Here is a 22,229-nt window from a genome sequence, read left to right as displayed (position 1 = left end):
GAAATCAGGCACTTCCGGCTCTCACCGCCTCCCTTCCCTTTGCCCAGGCACTTCCGGCTCTGAGCCCCATTCCCTTTGCCCAGGCACTTCCGGCTCTCTCCCCTTCCCTTTGCTCGGGCACTTCCGGCTCTGAGCCCCATTCCCTTTGCCAGGGCACTTCCGGCTCTCTCCCCTTCCCTTTGCCCAGGCACTTCCGGCTCTGAGCCCCATTCCCTTTGCCAGGGCACTTCCGGCTCTCTCCCCTTCCCTTTGCCTGGGCACTTCTTGTTCTCTCCCCTTCCCTTTGCCCGGACACTTCCTGCTCTTCCTCCCGCTTCCCTTTGCCCAGGTTCTGCCCCTGCCACTCAACCTCCCTCAAATTTCCCAGCGACCTTTCCCGAGTCCAACACTAGTCCAAGACTCGGGGCAGGAGCCTCTCCCTAGCGAAGGGTTGTTTCTTTCATGAGTAGAGGTCAAGGTGAGGCCAGGAACACCGCTTTCTGACAGTGGCCCGGAGGCCTCTGGGAATCCTCTTCCACAGCGGTCCAAGACGTCGCTGTCGATAGACTGCCACTGAGGCTTTCAGTCTCTCTTCCTCAGATCTTCACTATCCCGAATCCCGACTCCTCAGTAAGTAGCTTGTATTGTCACTCTCCAAAATGTTTCCATATATCTAAACTGAATTTACATTACAGTTTAAATCCCTTTCCCGGAAAGGACTGTGCTTTACTAAAAATCTAGAGGGCTGAGGACAGCCTAGTGACCTCCCCCCCCCCAAAAAAAAAAACAGGACAAGTAAATCCCAAATCATTGATTATGGTTTTATGAAGCAGAATGCTAAGGAATTACTCATAAGCCTATGGCACAACTAAGGTAATAGGATTGTTTACTTCACCACACCGACTTTCGTCTTATTTACTTTAGTGTTAATCTATGTGATGTTTTCAGAGTGCGGAAGGCTGTGGTCTATCTAATGCACCTCAACTTTGAACATCGACAGTTGGTGTGTCCCAAATAAATTTATGATGTACCAGAAACTGTCAAAGAGCGTTGCCCACAATAACTCACTTAATCCTCACTATTAACTCAAATGGGTAAACTAAGGCACTGATGGTACAGATGGCAAAGTAGAAAATCAAAATAAAGATCATTCTGGGCACACTAAGATGCAGAAATCTTACTTCCCCTCTACATCCTTCCTTAATGTGGAATTAGCAAGATGCTATACAAATTCAAAAGGCAGCAAAATAAAGAGAGAACAAAAATAAGGAAGAAAGAAAATGTTAAGTCAAGGCAGCGAAGGAGAGAGGACTGTGGCAGGTAGGTTGGAAAAAGACCATAACAGATCTGAGAGCCGAAGTAGGGGGGATCAATGTCATCCATGTGACCAAGGGCACATTATAGCTGCAAATGAAGAAAGTATGTTATGGTTTGGGTTTTGTTGTTGTTTTGTCCATGGATGGGGGGGAGGTTGGAGAAGCTTTTGTTGATGGTACTTAAGAAAAAAGGATTCATTTGAAGGTTGATATTGGCCTTTGGATGAGCTATGGACTTTTTAAAATATGTTTATTTTTATTTACTTATATGTGGTGCTGAGAATTGAATCCAGGGCCTCACACATGCTAGGTGAGTGCTCTACCACTGAGTCACAACCCCAACGCCCCGAGCTGTGGACTTTGATATTGATTCTATAGCGAAAGCAAGATGAGCACCTAAACCTGAGTGACAGTGTTCACCTGGCAGGAATCACATCAGTATGCCTTATGAGTGTCCAACTTTTATAAACAATCTAAAGGTAGGGGATTAGAGATCGGAATATCATCATTAATAAATCTCTTTTAAAAATTGAGATACAATTTATAGGCCCTCAAAATTCACCCTCTCAAAGTGTAAGTTCAGTGGTTTTCAGGATAGTCACAAGGTTACACAACCAATGTTCTCTAATTTCAGAGCGAGTTCATCATCCCAAAAAAGGAATCCAGTAGCCCAGTGGGTTTAGCTCTACTGGATGTTGCACAGGAGCAAAACTGAATGACGGGAAGCATGTCCTGTCTGGCTTCTCTCACTTGGCATGAGGTTTGTCCATGTTGGGGCTTGTATCAGCACTTCATAGTTTTTATTGCCAAATAACATCCCATTGTACAGACATGTCATGTTTGTTTATCCAGAACCTTGACAACATCAAAGTAAAGTAAACAAGAGAGAACAAGGGAAGGAAATAAAAGGCTTGGAATGGAAAGAGAATATTCCCTAAAATTAAAAAAATAAATAAAGAAACAGAAATGTATTATTCAGAGTAATAAATGTCACCAAGAGAAGAACAAAAATAATAGTTTAAAATTATTAACTATTAGGAAGGGCTGGAGAATTGAAGGATAGCACAAGCAAATTAAAACCTCTGTAAGTCTCTCCACATTAGTGGGGAGAAAATAGATAGGTCTAGAATTGCTGAGTTGAGAAACAGCATATAAGCATTTATTTAAACCTATGGAGACCGGGTTCAGTCCCCAGCACTGAGGTTGTACCACTGAGCTACACCCTCAGCCCAGTCGTTTTTAAATATACACTATAGTGTTAACCATAGATACAATGCTGTACATCAGTAATCTACAGCTTTTTCATCCTGATTGATGACTATAGACATTGAATACTGTTGCCATATTCCCTGTGTCCCCAACCTCTGACAGCCAACATTCTATTTTCTGTTTGATTACTTTAGATACCTCACCTAAGTGAAATTATACTCAATTTGTCTGGTTGTGATTGACTTATTTACATATGCCATTACTGAGCATAATGTTCTCAAGGTTCATCTATGTTGTAGCATGTGACAAGATTTCCTTCCTCTTCCCCCTGCATCCCAGTGCTGGGAATTGAACCCAGGGCCTCATGCATGCAAAGCAAGCATTCTGCCATTGAGCCTCAATTTTTGCCCCTGAATGAGGCCCTGGATTCAATCCAGACTGCAACAGAAAAAAACAATTGTTAAGCAGGAAAATTGATGTTACATCAAATTTTTTAAATCACAGTTTTTTAAAAAGTAAACATAATAAAGAAAGCAGGAAGATATATAGAGCTTAAATAGGCTTGGCTGATAGCAATGGGAAATGAGCCTGGCAGGGGTCAGGCCATGTGGGAGAGAAGAGCCTGGAATCTGGTTGGAAAACCCCTCAGGCTGCAGTAGGGTTTTTCCTGGTAGAGTCTCTCCCTCCCAGAAGGTAAATTCCTGGAGGATAGGGCTCTTGTCTCTAGGATTAGGATTTAACAAAGACATAGGGCACCCTGTTACATCTGAATTCAGATAAACATTGGATAATATTTTAGTACAACTATGTCTCAAGTAGGACATCTTAAATTCAGATTTCACTGTGCATCCATTATTTTATCTATCAACTCTATAGATAGTCCGAAAATATGGCAGATGAGAAGGAGATAGAAGTAACTGGGGGAAAACCACACTCAGAATGGGAGATGAACTCACTCGATATCCCTTAGTAAAATCATAGTTCCCTTTATTGAGCAACACTGCTTTCTTGCTGGAGACATCTGCTATAAAACAGTCAAGGGGAGCCATGGACAAGGTTCAGGTCACCAGACACACAAAGCCAAGGTCCTGCTCCCCCACCCATTGCTCCCATCATTGCCAGCCCCACCACCCACCACCAACCACCTGCCTCTGACCACAATACACAGAAGGTGGGCTTCTTCAGGACTGCCGTCCTATTCAGACTAATGTGATGGTAAAACATCAACAGAAAATATAATGTCCACTTGTTTGCTGAATGAATCTGGGCAAATCATCAGACTTTTCTGGAAAAGTTCCCATCTGCAGTAGCAACCAAAAGCACAAAATTCTGGGGCTGGGGCTGAAGCTCAGCGGTAGCGCACTTGCCTGGCATGTGTGGGGCACTGGGTTAGATTCTCAGCACCACATATAAATAAATAAAAATAAAGGTCCGTCAACAACTTAAAAAAAAAACAATAAAATAAAAATAAATTTTTTTAAAAAGCGCAAAATGCCTACAAATACATTTAACAATAACAATAAAAATGTGCTAGGCTTATGTGAAGAGAGGAATAAAGTTTTACTGAAGAACATTAAAAATAAAAACCAGGGACGAATGGAAAAACTGGAATTATATCTTACTTAGAGTCAGATTCTAAAGTCACTATGTGAGAAACTAGAGGAAAATATCTTTATTGTCTTAGGATGTGGAAGGAATTTCAAAATGAAACATGAGCTGGATGTGATGGCACATACCTATAATCCCTGCAGCTAGGGAGGCTGAGGCAGGAGGATTACAAGTTCAAAGCTAGCCTCAGGAACTTAGTGAGGTCCTAAGCAACTTAGCAAGACCTGTCTCAAAATAAAAAAAGTGGGGGTTGGGAGTTGTGACTCGGTGGTTAACACCACACCTGGGTTTAATCCCTGGTATTAAAAAACAAAACAAAACATAAAATTTCAGGAGACCACAAAAGTGAAAATTGACAGATCAACTCTAAAACAATTTAAAATTCTTCTACTATAAAAGACATTACTATAAACAAAACTTATGCACTCTCATACCAACAACTGCAATAGTCCAAGATAAAGTATTTATGACAAAATACCCAAGATTAATAGTGATAATACGTAAAAAGTTCCTAAAATCAATTAAAAAGATAAACAACCCAAAAGGAAACAGTGAACAAGAGAAATGAGGAGACAAGTTTCCAAAAACAGTTTGCACATTGATAATAAACACAAGATGCCTGACCACAACTAGGAATCAGGGACATGCAAATTACATCATATTTTTTAGTCAACAGGTTGGCAAAATTTTAAAAGACTAAAAGGTTGTGTGGGAAACCATGTGGAGAAATGGGCACCCATCCACTGTTGGTAGGACTATAAACAGGTATACCTTAAGAAAGGCCAGCCAGCAATGACTATCAGAAGTAAGAGTGTGCCTCATTTGGACAAACAATGCCACGTAAGGAATCCAACCTGGGAAAATATTCACACAAAGGCATAAAAACATAAAGAAACAGATGAGTTTATGGCGGCAAAGACTTATTTGCATGTCAGTCATTAAGGGAATAAAGTTTCATTCATCTGTTTAATGAGCTGCTGCTAAAAAGAATGCGGTAGATTTAAGTGTACCTGCACACAGAAAGACTTCTGTTCTAAATCAAGTGCATGATTGGTTTGAAGTCACAGTCATGCTATGTTGTCCAGCTGGCCCAGAACTCCTAGGCTCAAGTGATCATCCTACTTCAGCCTCCCCAGTAGCTGGGACTACAGACACACTACCACGTCCAGCTATAAATTAAGTTTTTGAAAAGGGAGTTTATAGTAAAGTGTTTTAATGTGATCATTTCTATTAAAAACAATCTAGATACATCTTTCTGTCATTTGTACATGCATAAAATAAAGTTTGAAAGGGTAAATAGCACATTTTTTTTAAACTATAAGCTCTGCTGAGAGGAACAAAACTAAAAAAGCTCAAAGAGGACCTCTTACTCTAATATATTTGGAATAGTTATGTATTACTTTAGAATTTAAAAATCCACTTTTCTGTTTAAAGCTGTCTCTTTATTTTGATTTTTTTTTTTTTTTTTTTTTTTTTTTTGTGGTGCCGGAGATTGAACACAGGGCCTGGTGCATGCTACGCAAGCTCTCTGCCACTGAGCCACATCCCAGCCCACTCTCAACTTTCTTATCTCTATTCAAAACAGAAATAATGCTCTAACCTCCTGTGATCATATTCTTTTGCATCACCACATTTGCCTCTGAGGTTGAAATCTTGGAAGAGCTCTGACAGCGCAAACCCATTCTTTCTAGAACAGACTGCGCCTGTGGTGCTCAGGAGGGCTTTGCCAGTGGGGATCAGCGGGTGTCTCCACTTCCCAGTTGAGCCCAATTTGAATGCTGGGTTGACAGTTGACTCACTCTTCCATAGCAACCATGGGAGACTGGGACTTGGGATCTGAGTGACACTCATCACAAATGGGCCCAACGCAATGTGGTTTTCACCAAGACGAGCAATAACCTTAATATGACTCAACTCAAAGACAGCTACGCATGGGACTTAAAGGCTGCTTGGAACTAGTTTAAGAGCTGCATATTTGGTAATGAAACTAGAGAACTAAAAATATTTTTCATATAATTTCCAAGGGGGAATTATTATACAAAAGAATTTGTACTTAAATAGTGGGAGGAAATAAGAAGAAAATAACGGGGAAAAGAAAGCTCTCCCTCACGCACACATTTGTTAGAGGGGTGATATTTTGAAAGTTGGCTCCTTTTTCCCAGCAACTTGTGCTCCCTAGCATTTTTTTCCTCTAAGGACAAGTACTATACGTGGCACTACTCCAAGAGTGCTCTCTATAATTCCAGCAACATTTGCTGCTCAGAATTCAATTCCCAGCAACACCAAAAACTCATTTATATTTTAGCATTTCCAAAACTGTAAGCGTAAAAAGTAGGAAATAATCAAATAAAAGATGGTCAAATATAGATAAACTGTCTCACATTGAAGGACATTTCTATAGTAACCTCAATTCCAAGGCTTGGACTCTCTCTCTCTCTCTCTCTCTCTCTCTCTCTCTCTCTCTCTCTCTCCCTCTCCCTCTCCCTCTCCCTCTCCCTCTTCCTCTCCAAACCAGAGACATGGATGGCTCCTTCCTGCCTTCTTCCATGTGATTTTTGGTTTTGTTGAATTTAAAGCAGGCGCTATGGTCTCTCACCTGATTTCCTTAGCTATGCTGAGTGTAGTTGTTTGTGTGAATAGCTGTCCAGCTCGACGTGTCTGTGGGAGAGATCAACTGGAGGATCTTACTCAATCACCATCTTTGCTCCCCTCTTCTGTACCTTTTAAATGCCAGTGGTATGTGATGATAAGACTTGGATTTAAACAAACAAATAAAATCCTTCTCTATTAACATCAGTGTGATGACACAATAGAGCTAGCTAATTGTTTTCCATCCTTAAGATGCTTTATATGTTTCACAGGTAGCTCTATCAGTCAGGACATGCTTGGTAACAACAATCTCAGGATTTCTCCTATGGGTTTTTTTTGTTTGTTTGTTTTTGTGGTTTGTTCCCCAAGGATTCAGGTATTGAAGGCTTGGTCCCCAAAGTGCGGATGTTGGGGAGATGGAGTCTTTAAGAGGTGGGTCCCAGTAGGAAGTCCTAAGGTCATTGGGGCACTGGCTTTAGAATGGAATATTTGTGACTTGGAGTGAATTCTCTTGAAGGTGAGTTTCAAAAAAGCCTGAGCCTGACCCTGAGTCTCTTGGTGGCTTCCTATACCAAGATGTAATCACTTAGACCCCCCAAAGGCTCCCACAATGACATAGCTGAAAGGGCCCTATCCAGACCTGAGCTGATGAAGACACCATACCCTAAACCTCCAAATCTGTGAGCTCAAGAAACCTGTTTTCCTTACAAAGTTAACCACCTCAGGCATTTCATTAAAACAACAAAAACCGAATAGTACCTCCTGCATGGTTCAAAGCAGCCAAAATTCATTACTTGTTTATGCAAGTCAACAGGGATACTGATTCTCAGAGGCACTCAGGGACCCAGGCTGACAGAGCACTCACCATCTTGGATGTTGCTGGTCACCACCAACATGCAAAACCACTGGGGAAGCCGGGTGCAGTGGCACGTGCCTGTAATCCCAGCAACTCAGGAGACTGAGGCAGGAGGATCACAAGTTCAAAACCAGTTTCAGAAACTTAGTGAGACCCTGTCTCCAAACAACAAAAAATAAAAGGGCTGGGGACACAGCTTAGTGGTAAAGCACCCCTGATTGCCAAAACAAAACCCCACTAGGGATTTAGTTCTTGTTTTGTTCACTGATAAATCTACACAAATTATGTCAGAATATCTGTTGCAATGGAAAGAGGTGACACATGTTGTTTAGTGGAAGAAGTTGATAATAAGCATGTGCCATTAAGATCTCACTTTTGTACATACTTATTGTATATGTAAGCTCCCCTTGGGAGGTCAGCACCAGGCAGGGGACAATTGTGTTCCCCTTTATTCATGCTATATTCCCAGGGACAGGCACATGGCAGGCATCAAGAGACAGTTAACTACAGACATAAAATGATTGTGCAGGAAGAAGGTTGCATATGAATTGTATATGCAAATATATTCAATGATGGTTCACTGAGGGTGACGGCTTGGTGGATATTTTCTGGGGGACCCGTGCTTTTCCTCTTATGTCAGGAAGGTGCCCTGCTTTTGTATTAGGAAAACAAAGACTTATCTTTCACAATGAAGACTAGATTGCTACCACCGCACAGCCATCTCAGGCCTGTAGGGAAAATATCTCCTGGAGCTGGGGTCACCACACCCTCCTCCACTACCTCCATAAAGGTTTGGGGGCATCAGGTAAATCAGAGGTAGTTTCTCTTAAGACACATGGGAACCCTGGCTTTTAATCAAGTTCTCTCCATAGCACCAGCACTATTTCCACACACTCATCGAAGCAGGATATTTAGAAATGCTACATATCATGTGAGTGCCTTCTAAGTTACAGAACATAAAACTTGAAAGTTGGAGAGGAGAATTAAAACTGGAGCTCCTAAAAGATGCAAATTTATTTCTGAGACTGGAGATGGAGGATATAACAGCTGTGCCATTCATCTTTCCAGTTACGGGTTAAGAATATTTAAAATTCAAAGTCAGCAGCCCAGACTCTGATTCCCAGAGACTGGTATGCTCTGCTTGCTCAGCCCTGTAATGGGCTTTTCTGAGACATGGAGTTCAGCAGCTCCCACCCTCATTTGTAGGGAATATGTTCCAAGATCCCAGGCAGATATTTGAAATTGTGGTCAGTATGAAATCCTACATATGCTCTGTTTTTTCTATGTATACATTCATATTTATGATAAAATTTTAATTTATAAATTTGGCACAGTAAGAGCATAACAATAATAGCTAATAATAAAAGAGAACAATTATAATAATAGTACTCTAATAAAAGTTAAAACTTTCAGGGCTGGAGATGTGGCTCAAGCAGTAGCGCGCTCGCCTGGCATGCGTGCGGCCCGGGTTCGATCCTCAGCACCACATACCAACAAAGATGTTGTGTCCGCCGAGAACTAAAAATAAATATTAAAAAATTCTCTCTCTCTCTCTCTCTCTCTCTCTCTCTCTCTCTCTCTCTCTCTCTCTCTCTCTCTCTCCTCTCTCTCTCTTTAAAAAAAAAAAAAAAAAGTTAAAACTTTCAAATTGTTTACTTCTGGAATTTTCCATGTCATATTTTCAGAAAGCACTTGACTACGGGTAACTGAAACCACAGATAAGGAAGGGCAACTGTATACAGCAAGAAGACGATCAAACACACCGTGCTATAACACATCTCATCAAGTGCTTTAGGAAAGAAGTCCAACATCTTGGGCCGGTATTGAATGTGTCCATCTAATCACGTTCAGAAGGCACAAAACCTGCCTGTGGGGTAAGAAGTCAGGACTCTGGGTACCCTGGGCTGGTGTAAAGTAGGGATAATCTTGAGGTGCATCTCCTATTGGTTACAATCTGTTTCTTGACTGGGGTGTATAAATTTCCACAACAAATACCAAATGGCCACAGATGTGGGAAATGTACATAACAAAAATGTATCCTCTCACAGTCTGGAATCCTAAATCAAGGTTGTCAGGAAGGTCACACTCCCTCTGAAGTTTGCAGGAGATAATCCACAGCCCTCCTCTTCTGGTTTCTAGTGGCTTCAGGAGTCCAGTCCTACCTCCTCCTTCACACCATCTTCTCCTCCATGTGACTGTATCTTCTCCTCTGGCTCTTTTAAGGACACTTAGGATTAGATTCAGGGTCCACGCCTGGTCATCTAGGATGATCTCATATTGAGGTTCTAAAGTGAATTAAGTCTACAAAGACCTCCTTCCAAATAAGACAGTATTCACGGCTTTGGGGATACCCCTTCTGGAGAGCCATCATTCAACCCACTCCAGTTACCTGGGCATGAAATTTACCCAGTAATGCATACATACATTTTTCTGACTGTTTGTAATGTATTGATAAGGAGTTAACTATTGCTTGTTTGTTTGTTTGTTTGCCAGGGGCCAGGATGGTGGGGTCGGGGGTGAGAGGGGAACTGGGGATTGAACTCAGGGACACTTAATCACTGAGCCACACCCCCAGTCCTTTTTATTTTGAGACAGGATCTCACAGAGTTGCTTAGGGTCTTGCTAAGTTGCCCAGCTGGCCTTGATCTTGCCATCCTCCTGCCTTACCCTCCTGAGTAGCTGAGATTACAGGCATATACCACTGAGCCCAGCCTGGTAGGGAGTTTTTTAAATGTCAGCTTACAATGCTTGTTAGTCCCCATGAGGTATATGCACACATCTAACAAAAAGGACAATTCCTGGTATTTCACTGGCACAGTGCCAGAGAGGTTCTGATTCCTCACAACATCCCAACCCATTTCTGATCTCAATAGGTTGTATGGAAACCTCACAGCAACCTAACATGTATGTTTTTATTATCTGATTTCCCCTGCTACCAAAAGAGGTGAAAGCCTTTAACAAATTACAAGCCAGAGACCATCAGAGCGCCTGGGCTCTGCACCATATCACCTCAGAAAACCAGGCTGTAATTTTTGACAGATGTTAGTGAACCTGGGATTCCTAGTGTGTGGAGTTGGTCCCTCCAAGCCCAGATGGCAGGGGAGGCAGACCGTGCTCTGCACCCCGATGACCCAGAAAACATTTCTTAATGAATTGCCCTGCATGAGTCATGCTGGCTCCCACATCTGGCAGATCTGGGTTACATCAAGGTTCTTAGTGTCCTGTGGGTTCCTGGGAACGGGCTGCCCAGAGTCAAGTGCAACAGCTGCAGCAGCCGGCTACATTCACACGCTGCTCTGCGTCATCTTGACAGCTCCAAGCTACAGGGCTGGCTTGGGCTCCCAGATCCAGAGGCTTAGCTGAGAGGAGGTCACCTCTCTCTCACTTTCTCAGAAGCCTAAGAAATCCCTATGGAAATAAAATGTTGCACCCAGGGCAAGACTGTATTCTTTGGTTTTCTACACCAAGATAGCTCCTAGCATCACAAATTGACCACATTGGCTGTGTTAATCTGGAGAGGAGAAGAAACTAAAACAAAAACCCTGAGCCATTCATAGCCTTTGAATAGGATCAGAGGAGAGAAGTAAGTATAAAGTCTGAAAAAAAAATCCTGGAAGAAATGTTCGTTTCAATAGTTCCAGGGCACGATGTGGATGGTGGCCCCATGGTGACAATATTCCTGGAGACAAAGACCTCTGCCCTAGTGGAACCAGATTGCTGTTGTGTCTTCCCCATCACTTAAAAAAAAAAAAAAAAAAATCCCAACATTTTCTAACTGTATCCCTGGTATGAAAATCTTGCTTTCTTATTGACAACAGATCCTCTGAGATCTTTATTTCTTATCCTTTTATTCACCGATATCCTGCAGACTGCTTCTGGGCACCAAAAACTTCCAGGTAGTACCCTTGGGGAGCCTCTTATCGAGGTGTTCATTGGTACTAGAACATGATGACGTTAATGCCGTGGACTCTCTTCAAGCTTCCCTCATTCCCCATCAACTCCACCTGTTCATTCACACAAGCATATTAGGGCTAGAGGGGACACTTAAAAATCTCATTAATCTCACTCTTCTAACTGGCTTTCTGATCCATGTTGTAATATTAAAGCCACAATTAAAAACAAAAACTGAGATCCTGTCAAGTAATTCATCATTCCTTGTTAGCTAATGACATACACAAGAGTATGACCCAGGTTTCCTTGTTCTTGGTTTCAAATTATATCATGCAGCCTTGATAATTAAAACAAAAACAAAAACAAAACCCAGGGCTGAGGGGATAGCTGAGTGGTAGACTATTTGTCTAGCATGCATAAGGCCCTGGGTGCCATCCTAGCACTGCAAAAACAAAAACAGAAATAAAAACAAACAATCAGAAGCGCCTACTTCGAAGTCTTTAAAATTGGGACTGAGATTTTTCAGATTTATAGATATGTTCTAAAGAAATAACCAAAAGAAGACAGAAAATCTTCTGGCTCACTCATTCACCTGGGTGCTATGGAACTCGGGTAAATACACATCAGGTAAATATAACCGGAGGTTTTAAAAAATCCCCATGCCCAAGCCAGGCCACAAACCAATTAAGTTGGAATTTCTAGAGGTGAGATTTGGACATCAACAAGCAAGCAGGTAATTCCTGTGTGCAGCTCATGTGAAACGTCATTGATTTCAGAATTTAAACTACAGTAGCTGTGTAATCTAGACCCAGACCGTAGTCTCCAAAGGAGAAAAAAGAAAGGGAAGGGGAGAGAGTTGTCTGCATGATGTGATCTTCAGTTCACTCTGTTATCTTCTCTGTGCTTTGTTTGGGGGCCGTGCAAGTGATAAGATATAGGTTCAGGCTGAGAAGGTTTACAACAGTGACATCAGCCTAAGAAGAAGCCACCCTTTCCCACTGAAACCAAGAGGAGAAAGAAGCAGAATAAGCAATCTGATCTTAGGGCAGTGCTAGGTTCTCATGATAATCTTCTTTCTTGGGTGCAGGGAGCCCAATTACCATATAACTCAGCAATTCCAATTATGGACATATACCCCAAAGTACTGAAAGCGGGGCTCAGATATTTGCACACTCATGTTCACAGCAAGCTCGATTCACAATGCCAAAAGGAAGTAGTTCAAGTGTCCACTAAGGGATGAATGGATAAACAAAATGTGGTAGAGACGTCCAATAGAATATTACTTAAAAAGGAACAAAATTCCAACATGTTGCTCCCATATGGATAAACCTTGAGGACCTTATGCTAAGTGAAATAAGCTAGAACAAAAGGACATATACTGTATGATTCTGCGTATATGAGGGGTCTAGAATAGCCAAGTTCAGAGCCAGAAAGTAGAATTTAGCTGCCAGGAGCTGGGGACACAGGGAAGGCATTATTGTTTAATGGGTGCAGAGTTTCTGCTGGAAAAGATGAAATCAATTCTGTGGACGGATGACAGTGATAGGACTTTGATGTAAATCTACTTCATGCCAATGAACTAAACACTTCCGAATTATTAAGACGGCGAATTTCCTATTGTGTATTTTACCTCAATTTCAAAAATTAATAGAGAGAGGGAGAGAGACACCCTTGACTTCCCTCAGAGTTGATGAAGGTTACCGAGGACAAAGTCCCAAAGGTAGATATATCATCTGTAAAATCATAAGACCTGATTCCTGTGCCCAACATATCCCAGGCAAGTGGAATCTGTCTGGCAAGATTGGCTGACTTGAGAGACTTAAAAGAACCTGCAGCTCCTGGGGCACACTGAGGGCACCTGGCAGGCCTTCGCCTCACGTTGCATAACAACCAGGCTGCCAGCTTCCAACAGCACAAGGTACATTCCAATGCGCCTGGGACACACCAACTGATGCTTCATTTCCAAATAATTTTATTGTGGAGCCTTCTAATTCCCCAATGTAGTAAAGCCACTTCTTTGTTAGTTGAGAAACCTCCGTTTTCTCTTGGATGGGCCAGCTCAAATATATTTTTAAAGAGGGGCTTTTCTTTCATCTTTTCCTTCCCTTTTGCTCAGTATTCTAGGTGCAAAGAAAAACTTCATCAAGGGTGAAATCCCGCCTGCAACAACTCTTTTAAGCTACTTAGTAATCCAATGAGTAAGCATTCTCCCTCCCAGATACCCGCCCCCCCACAGCTTCGCTTTCCTCCGTCAGCAGTGTATGATGATCCTGTAGTAGGATGAGGGGAAGAGATTTCCTGGGAGGGGATCGAGCAGGCTCTGGAAGCTGATCTTTGGGCCCCTGTGTCTGTGAACTCTAGACAGGCGTCTAAATAAACTTGTCACACTCCTCCACCAGCCCAGAGCAGTGCTCACTCACACTTGGCCTATAAAGTCTGTCCCGATGATTCACCATGAAGTCCAAAGTTTGGCAGCTGAAAAGATTTAAACTTTCCCCTTTCTAGACTTCGCAAATTAACAGTTCCATTAGAAGTAGATCTTTGGACAGGAGTTGAATAAAACACCTCTCACTTGGGCATCCTGCTGAGCTCAGATGGACACAGAGAAATACTTGATTCTTTCAGATTGTTTTGGAAAATAAAAGAACTTTCTCAAATTCTGAGCAATGACAAAAAAAAAGGGGGAAGGATTCTTTTCTGTGGTGGTGGAGAGGGATCTAACTTAAATGGTGTGGTTTTTTGTTTTTTATGTGCTAAAGGTCTAACCAGTACTCACATCTTATGTCATTGGTTTTCTTTCTCATATAACATTTCTTTTTTTTTTTTTTTTTTTTTGGTACTGGGGATTGAACCCAGGGGCGCTTTGCCAGTGAGCCACATCCCAGCCCTTTTTATTTTTTACTTTGAGACGGTAAAAATACAAAGTTGCTGAAGCTGGCTTTGAACTTGTGATCCTCAATCCTCCTGCCTCAGTCTCCCAAGCCACTGGGATTATAGGCATCTCCTCTGCACCAGCTTATGTAACTATTTAACAATAATTTTTATAGTTGGTGCATACATGGAATCACAACTACTAAGAAGGCTGAGACAGGAGGATCACAAATTCAAGGCTAGCCTAGGCAACTTAGCAAGATCGTATCTCATAATAAAATTAAAAGGGTTGGGGATGTAGCTCCATGGTAGAGCACTTGCCTAGCTTGTGCAAGGCCCTGGGTTCTATCCTCAGTGCCAAAAAAAGAATAAATTGTATAATACTCGTGTGTGTGTGTGTGTGTGTTTCCTGGGATTGAACCCAGGACCTTGTACATATGAAGCAAGCACTCTCCCAACTGAGCTATATCCCCAGCACTGTACAATACTCTTTAACATGGAACATGCCACTGTAGGACTTCAGAAGACTGCCTGAAGAGCAAGAGGGGGTTTCTGGAATGTTCCTAAATGCCTGCCCCTACCATTCCAAATGCTTAGACACTGTTCAGTCACCTGTATTCCTCCTTGCCTCCTCCCACCCTAAAGTTGTACCATCTGCTATCCTTATATAGAAGTGGTGCATACTTGTAATCCCAGTGACTCAGGAGGCTGCGGCAATAGTACGGCAAGTTTGAGGCCAGCCTCATGAACTTAGTGAGGCCCTAAACAATTTAGAAAGACCCTGTCTCAAAACATTAAAAAAAAAAAAAATGGGGCTGGGGATGTGGCTCAAGCGGTAGCGCGCCTGCCTGGCATGCGTGCGGCCCAGCTTCAATCCTCAGCATCACATACAAACAAAGATGTTGTGTCCGCCAAAAAAAACTAAAAAATAAATATTAAAATTCTCTCTCTCTCCTTCTCTCTCTTTCTCTCACTCTATCTTTTAAAAAAAAAAAAATGTTGCTCAGTGGTAAAGTTGTCCCTGGGTTCCATCCCCAGTAAAAAAAGAAAGAAAAAGACCCAGAGCTGGAGGGTATAGCTCAGTGGTAGAATACCTGCCTACGATGCATGAGGAACTGAGTTTAATCCTCAGCACCAAAAGGAAAAAATAAAGACCCCCTTACTCATAATCACCATTTCTGTTTCATGATTCCACAAGGTTCCCTGGAGTCCCTGGAACTTAAAGAGGCCCATGGAATGTGTGGCTACAGTATCTCAGAGAAACACTTGTGCTCTCTCAGATCAATGTCATCCTCTTGTTAGGACCTTTGGACACACACAAGCTTAGTAAAATTATAGACAGACTCGCCATGGGAGCAGGAGGAAAAGGTACACTTTTCAACCATTTTCATCCAAGGCATGCTGAGCATCACATACTATACATCAGCCTATTGTTTTCTTCACAAAAAGGGAGAAGACAGCTCATAAAACAAACACCGTCATCGACATATACTGAGTGTTCATTATATAGATAGCCCAAGATGAAGGTAATATACTATATTCCAAAATCCTGCCAAGACTCTGAGAACAGTTTTTGGCACATTTAAACAGCAGCATGACCATAAATTATATAAGAGGAGAATTTTCTTAGTACATTTCAGAAAAAATACAATAAAAACTGCTACAAACATAATTTAGTGCCTAAGAACCTTCACATGGTGAAGTTCAATTGCAACTTTTGTTATTTTATTTAATGCATTTATAAAGCATCACCAAAAGATTAATTTTAATATTGGGTCCAAATTCAATTAGAGTGGTTACATTTTTATGGCAGAGTAACATTTGCAGGGCCCTTCTTTAATACACAAGTTATTAAATCCCATAGTCCCTTAATCTTCACTGCAGACTAATCTAATGCACTTAAACTGCCCTCAAGAAACTAGCCTTCAGCTAACAGTGCAATTTGTATATTCTGTATGTGTGTGTGTGTGATGTAAGAAGCCATTTTTTTCCTCTTGACATCTTAAAAGTCATCTTTAATAATGTCTCTCTGTAACTCCAATGTCCTCAACTCCTGATGATCAAGACTGACTTTGCAGGTCACTTACCTCTTAGAAACGCCCACTACTTCAGGGACCCAATGCCTCCCATTCACACAATTCTAGCTGAAGGCCTGGCAGAGATGATAGGAATAAATCCACAAATCCAGATAAACCTGTAAGTATTTACAGTTTCCAGAGTGCTCCACACATTTCCCACTGTGCTCATAACAAATGCTCCAATGGTATGACCACTTGCAAATGCATAACAGGGCATATAGTTAAGTGGTCGGGAGCCAGGATCCCATGGCTGTACTACCTGGGCTCAAATCTTGGCTTGCCACTCCTTTCCAGCCTCTTGAGTTTTGGATTTCCCTATCCATAAGATGGAAATACTAGGTATAACCACCTTTTTTTGTCAAGAGTCAAAAGAATGTCTAGCAAGGCCTGGTGGTGCACGCCTGTAATCCCAATGGCTCAGGAGGCTGAGGCAGGAGGATTTTGAGTTCAAAACCAGCCTCAGCAACCTAGCAAGGCCCTAGGCAACTCAGTGAGACCTGTCTCTAAATAAAATCTTTAAAAGGGCCTCAGTGATTAAGGCCCCTGTGTTCAATCCCTGGTACCAATCAATCAATCAATCAATCAAGGCTAGTATTTTAGAGGGAGGTATCTGAAGTTTATATAAAATCTATACACTTTCTTAGTTCTCCTACTTTGTCTCCCCTATTCCTTAGGTTATTTGATCTAACATTTTCACAGGTCTAGGCTAATTGGTAAAGCAAGAGCCAGCCTGTTCAAAATTAGGGCTCCACTGCCTCAAATATTTTCCAGAACAAGGTCAGATGTAAATTAACAATGACAAGCAGCCCCGAGAGAATTATGTCAGTTTATGTGGTGACTGAACGATTTGATGTCAAGACAAGATGGTCCAATTTAGAACAACGAAACATTTCAACAAAGGCTAATGTTTTCAATCCAGAGAAAAGTTGGCTTTAAATGACCTCAAGTTTCAACAGAAATCTAATTTGGCAAAGTTAGAGTGGGAGTCATCCACCACTCTCAGAGCTGAGTATGATGCCCATCACACAGGAAAGAGAATGCATGATGAGAACATGGTGACCACATGACAGCCATCAGGGCTGGCCACATTATAGACCCTCATCAGAGCTGACTGAAGTGACAGAGCTGTATTTTGAAAATTAGGATCTACATGCCACAGTATGAAATCCTGGGGACTTGACAGCTACCCCTCCAAGCTGCTGGTCCTTCTTCAGTGGAAACATTCCATTGAGACAAATGAGTGGATGATGGATAGGTGGGCAAGTGGGTTTATAGTCTTTGAAATCAATAAGCCTGTAAGTCATAAAACATTCCCCCCAAAAAAAAGTTACAATTAAACCAGAGTCAAGCCCCCAAAGTGGCAATTCATCTTAATATTGATCCAAAAAAAGGGCAAAAAAATTTATTTTAAAAGATAGTATTGCCAGGCTGAGGTTGTGGTTCAGTGGTACAGAACTTGCCTAGCATGCATGTGGTACTAGGCACTAGGTTCGATCCTCAGCACCATATAAAAATAAAAGATAGTATCCACCTGAAGCTAAAAAATAAATATTTAAAAAAATAATAAAAAAATAAAAGATAGTATTGCTTTTCAGCCCTTTGACCACTTCATGAAAAGGAAATATTTTATTTTTGTTGTCATTGTGAGATACCAATTCTCTGCATTCTGAAGAAGAGTTAGAATAAATATATGTATTTATCTATATATTTATCTTTGGCTGTGAAACTTCCTTTACAAAATAGGCCTGAGGGCTGGAGCTGTGGCTCAGCAGTAGCACAGTCGCCTGGCATGTGTGAGGCTCTGGGTTCAATTCTCAGCACTGCATATAAATAAATAAAATAAAGGTCTATCAACAACTAAAAAAATATTTTTAAAAAGCAGGCTGGAAGTCCAGAACTATTTGTTTATTTTTTGTAGTAGGCGGACACAATACCTTTATTTTATTCTTATGTGATGCTTAGGATGAAACCCAGCGCCTCACACATTCTAGGCAAGCACTCCACCAAGTGAGCTATAGCCCCAGCCCATTTTTTTTTTTTTATTACTTTGAATCAAGAGATGTCTCTCATCATCCCTGCAGGTGTTCTGCACACAAAGCATCCAGAAAGGGGCAGGATCTCTCATTCCAGGTTCACCCGTAGTCCAAAATCATCACTCCTACAGATCAGCAGCGGTGAGAGGAGATTCTAGCTGAGGTTTCCTTCGTTGGTAAAAAGCAAGCTGGATTATCACCAGAGCCATCAAGTAAAGAGAGGACCTGTAGAATGTGGGGTTGGGGACCAGAGAACTGGAAGTGAGCACCATAGTCCTTAATTTTGTCACAGATGAACTCTGTAACCCCAGCAGATGACTTGACCTTTTCATGTCTCAGTTCCTCATCTGTAAAATCAGGCAACTAGATCAATTTTTAAAGTTCTTCCCAGCTATAGATATCTGTCTTTCTAGAATAAGCACAATTTGCAAAACAGTAATTTTCAAATCTGGGCCTCATTTGCAATAATTCTTGACTTATAGAGCTCCCAAAACCTGATTTTCCTGAAAAGATTACCAAAGCACCACATGATTCTGCCTCCCTTTAAACATTTTGTTGCATATCCTGAAATATCAGAAAATCACCAACTCAGAGGTGTGTGTTCTCCACAGTGTGTTAAGGGACCACAGTCAAGGTGAGTCTAGACATAGTCTACCATTTAACTTCAGGAGACTCTGTGCATATAACCAGGATATCTCTAATTTTATTCCTCTAAACTCCAGGCCTGAAAAATCTGATGGAAGTCCAAAGATATGCAAAGTTTGATCCTACTGTGATGAAGTTAACGTTAGTATTCCTATAACTCTATGTTTTTAGTTTGCCTTCCCAATAAATCTAGAAATATCCTACTTGAAATAACCATAGTAAAAACTTAAAAACCCATATTTATAAATGTCAACTTAAAAGATAGCTTTTACATTGTGAAATCAAGAGTTTCCTTTAAATTGTAGCTCTTCCAAGCTCATTTATGTTAAATTCTGTGTATTTAACCAAGAAATACCATAGGAGTAAGAGCCAGAGCTCAGTGATAGAGAAAACCCTTGCCCAGCATTGGCGAGGTCCTAGGTTCCATCCTCAGTATTGGGGGGGGGGGGGGATTAAGCGTGCAAAGTGTGTAAACAAGGATCTTTTAATTTAAAAAAATAGAGCTGGGCACAGTTGTGCAAGCCTGTAATCCCAGCAGCTCAGGAGGCTGAAAAGCAGGGGGATTGCAAGTTCAAGGCCAGCCTCAGCAACTTAGTGAGGCCTTAAGGAAGTTATCAAGACCCTGCCTCAAAATTTTAAAAAATTTAAAAAAGGTCTGGGGTGTGATTCACCTCTGGGTTCAATCCCTGGTACAAAAAAAAAAAAAAAAAAAAAAAAGTTTTTAAAACAAGAATTAGAATAAACAGTAGTTAAATGAAGGACAACTAAGATCTTAAGTTATTGCTACGTCAGTAGGCAAATACGACTCACTTGTTCTATGGTGTAATAGGAGGTCACACTAGCTAAAAATGACACAAAACACAGAGTTTCACTTCTTTCAGAAGTCCACATAATCCTGGTAGTTCAATGAAACAAAATTGCCAACTTTTTTCTTAAAGCATGACCCTAGACTACTTTCTCCTCTGTACTCTCTAAACATTCCTCAGGCCCTTTACATATGCCTATTCTAATTTTTATTGGTCTGCTTTCTCAACAAAACTGTCACCCCTGGAAAGATAATGTTCCAGTTGCATACTTCTCTGTATAATTAATTCCTAAAAGAAATGCCCTCTGAGGTCATCTAATCCAAAATTCTACTTCCTTTAAATTTTTTGTATTATTTTTTTTATTACATAGAATATACATTTAGCAGCAACTGAAAACTGTCAGCAGAATTCATTTCCTCCTTCTTCCTTGACATAGTATGCTGCAGATGGACACACAGATGATCATGAGGGTTTTATTCCCAGCCTGCCTTGCAACTGGCCATGGGGTATAGCCACAGGACTATGTCCCTGACAAAGGATAGCAGTAGGAGTGATACAGGCCACTTTGGGACCAGAACCTTGAGACAGCTGTTGGGCCCACTCTTCCTCTTCATGACAGCCTTGGCCAATTAGGCCTTGGGGAATGGAAAAGCCACAGGCTAGAAGGAACCTGGGTCCATGTGTATCTGAATGGAACCAAGCCACCTGCCCACTGGAACTATCCAACCTCATACTTCAAATCACGATACTGGTAGATGTCTTGTTTCAGCAGTTTGACCTTTACGATGTACTAATACATGCACAGTTATAGCATAGACAATGAGAAAATAAATATGTGAAGCAAAAGCAAAGTCACCCTGTCTCCTACTACTCCTAACTAACCACTATTAATATTTGTGGGTAGTAGGTCCTTCTAGACTTTTTTCCATGTATTTAAAACCACATGCATATATGTTTCTACAGAAAGGAAACCATACTGGTTTATAGCCTTTCTCACCTAATATCATCACCTATTTACTATGCTGATATTTTTCCAAATCAAAAATGAGGTTGGGGCTGGGGATGTGGCTCAAGCGGTAGCGCGCTCGCCTGGCATGCATGGGGCGCTGGGTTTGATCCTCAGCACCACATAAAAATAAAGATGTTATGTCCACCGAAAACTAAAAAATAAATATTAAAAAATTCTCTCTCTCTCTCAAAAAAAAATGAGGATCATGAGTTCAAAGCCAGCCTCAACAAAAAGTGAGGCACTAAGCAACCCAGTGAGACCCTATCTCTAAATAAAATACAAAATTGGGCTGGGGATGTGGCTCAGTGGTCAAATGAGCCTGAGTTCAATTCCTAGTACCAAAAAAAAAAAAAAAGAATATGTATGCCAGGCATAGTGGCACATACCTGTAATCCCAGAGGCTCGGGAGGCTGAGACAGGAGGATTGTGAATTCAAAGCCAGCTTTTGCAACATAGTGAGGACCTAAGCAACTCAGCAAGACCCTGCCTCTAAATAAAATATTTTAAAAGGCTGGGGATGTGGCTCAGTGGTAAAGCACCTCTGGGTTTAATCTCTGGTACCAAAAAAAAAAAAGAATACATATATATACACATATATATGTGCACACACATATATAACTTTAATACCTATATAATATTCCATGACTTGGATCTAACAGAATTTATTTAACTGTTGGACTTTTTCTTTTTACAATTCTGTTATTAAACATCATTGCAGAGAACATTCATTCTTACACATAAACTTGTAGACATCTGACAGATTGTTTCTTTCTTTTTTCCAGGTCTCTAGCCTCTTTGCAGCGGGCACTCTTTTTTTTTTTTTGTAGATGGACAGAATGCCTTTATTTTGTTTATTTTTATATGGTACTGAGAATCGAACCCAGTGCCTCACATATGCAAGGCAAGCGCTCTGCCACTGAGCCTCAACCCCACTCCCCCTATTCTTAATATATCCTTACAAACAGAGATGCGTCCTTTTTCTGGATACCTGTGTGAAGTCATTATGTCTGAGAGCTAGCTGCGGGCCACGTTCACTTTGTATTTCTGGATGAGTTCCCCTTTGGTTTCATCATGCATAGACATCCCAGAAACCAAGCCTGTCTGCATCAACAGCTCCCTGCGCAGGGGCACAACTCCCTTCTACAGTGCAGTCCCAGTTACCAACATGCACAGAAGGGGAAGATGGAGGAGACCTCGCTGCCTGCTGACAAACCTTGATCTACATCTGTGTTGCCAATTACTTGTTCAACAAACCTGTTACTTTTTTGGAAATAATAAATAATTCAGGGAAAGTCATTTTGAATCCTCTGACATCTGTTGCTTGTATGACTCTGAATTA

At 41.3% G+C, this 22,229-nt stretch overlaps 1 protein-coding gene and 1 long non-coding RNA gene across 2 annotated transcripts in view; one reads left to right on the top strand and one right to left on the bottom strand.

Moving 5' to 3' along the window:
* The window catches only part of LOC144376009 (uncharacterized), a 69,309-nt gene extending 47,123 nt beyond the window's left edge, over positions 1-22,186 (top strand). The window contains exon 2 of the long non-coding RNA XR_013435999.1: positions 21,673-22,186. This is a non-coding gene — a long non-coding RNA (uncharacterized LOC144376009). The remainder of the gene's footprint in view (positions 1-21,672) is intronic.
* The window catches only part of Pitpnc1 (phosphatidylinositol transfer protein cytoplasmic 1), a 254,378-nt gene that overhangs the window by 156,363 nt on the left and 75,786 nt on the right, over positions 1-22,229 (bottom strand). The window lies entirely within an intron of this gene.

This window comes from Ictidomys tridecemlineatus, chromosome 3 (assembly GCF_052094955.1).
Source record: "Ictidomys tridecemlineatus isolate mIctTri1 chromosome 3, mIctTri1.hap1, whole genome shotgun sequence".
Taxonomy (NCBI): domain Eukaryota; kingdom Metazoa; phylum Chordata; class Mammalia; order Rodentia; family Sciuridae; genus Ictidomys; species Ictidomys tridecemlineatus.
The sequence above is the reverse complement of the archived record's forward strand: the minus strand, read 5'-3'. Positions and strand labels throughout refer to the sequence as shown.